The following is a 1,566-nucleotide window of genomic DNA, read 5'->3' on the forward strand; positions in this document are numbered from 1 at the left end:
GAGACTGGAGCTATGCCTATTCGGCCATCTTGCTCTGCCCCCTCTGTTTTCTTCTTTATTCATCTGGCTAGCAGTCTATTTTGTTAATCTTTTCAAAAAAATTAGCTTCTGGATTCATTGATTTTTTGCAGGGTTTTTCATGTCTCTCTGTCTCCTTTAGTTTTGCTCTGATCTTAATTATTTCTTGTCTTTTGCTAGCTTTTGAATTTGTTTGCTCTTGCTTCTCTAGTTCTTTTAATTGTGATATTAGGGTGTTAATTTCAGATCTTTCCCACTTTGTCCTGTGGGGATTTAGTGCTATAAATTTCCCTCTACACATTGCTTTAGCTATGTCCCAGAGATTCTGGGATGTTGCATCTTTGTTCTCATTGGTTTCAAAGAACTTATTTATTTCTCCCTTACTCCTTTACCTGGTAGTCATTCAGGAGCAGGTTGCTCAGTTTCATGTAGTTGTGCAGCTTTGAGTGAGTTTATTAATCATGAGTTCTAGTATGATTGCACTGTGGTCTGGGAGACTGTTTGTTATGATTTCCATTCTTTTGCATTTACTGAGGAGTGTTTTACTTCCAACTACATTGTCAATTTTAGAAAAAGCAGAATGTGGTGCTGAGAAGAATGTATATGCTGCTGATTTGAAGTGGAGAGTTCTGTAGATGTCTGTTAAGACCGCTTGGTCCAAAGCTGAGTTCAAGTCCTGAATAGCCTTGTTAATTTTCTGTCTTGTTGATCTGTCTAATATTGATAGTGTAGTGTTAAAGTCTCCCATTATTATTGTGTGGTAGTCTAAGTCTCTTTCTAGGGCTCTAGGAACTTCCTTTATGAATCTGGGTGCTCCTTTATTGGGTGCATATATATTTAGGACAGTTAGCTCTTCTTGTTGCATTTATTCCTTTACAATTTTGTAATGCCCTTCTTTGTCTTTTGTGATCTTTGTAGGTTTAAAGTTTGTTTTAACAGAAACTAGGATTGCAACCCCTGTTTTTGTTTTGTTTTGTTTTTGCTTTCCATTTGCTTGGTAATATTCCTCCATCCCTTTATTTTGAGACTGTGTGTGCCTTTGCACAGGAGATGGGTCTCCTAAATACAGCCCACTGGTTGGGTTTTGAGTCTTTATCCAATTTGCCAGTCAGTATCTTTTAATTGGGGCATTTAGCCCATTTACATTTAAGGTTAATATTATATGTGAATTGGATCCTGTCATTAAAGTGCTAGTTGGTTATTTTGCCCATTAGTCGATGCAGTTTCTTTACAGTGTCAAAGGCCCTTACAATTTGGTATGTTTTTGCAGTGGCTGGTACCAGTTGTTCCTTTCTGTGTTTAGTGCTTCCTTCAGGAGCTCTTGTAAGGCAGGCCTGGTAGTGACAAAACCTCTTAGCATTTGCTTGTCTGTAAAGGATTTTATTTCTCCTGCACTTATGAAGTTTAGTTTGGCTGCATATGAAATTCTACATTGAAAAAACAAAAAAGAAATTTTACATTGAAAATTCTTTTATTTAAGAATTTTGAATATTGACCCCACTCTTTTCTGACTTGTAGGTTTTCTGCAGAGAGATCCACTGTTAATCT

This window comes from Rhinopithecus bieti, unplaced genomic scaffold (genome assembly GCF_001698545.2).
Source record: "Rhinopithecus bieti isolate Rb0 unplaced genomic scaffold, ASM169854v2 scaffold_8677, whole genome shotgun sequence".
In the NCBI taxonomy this organism is placed as follows: Eukaryota; Metazoa; Chordata; class Mammalia; order Primates; family Cercopithecidae; genus Rhinopithecus; species Rhinopithecus bieti.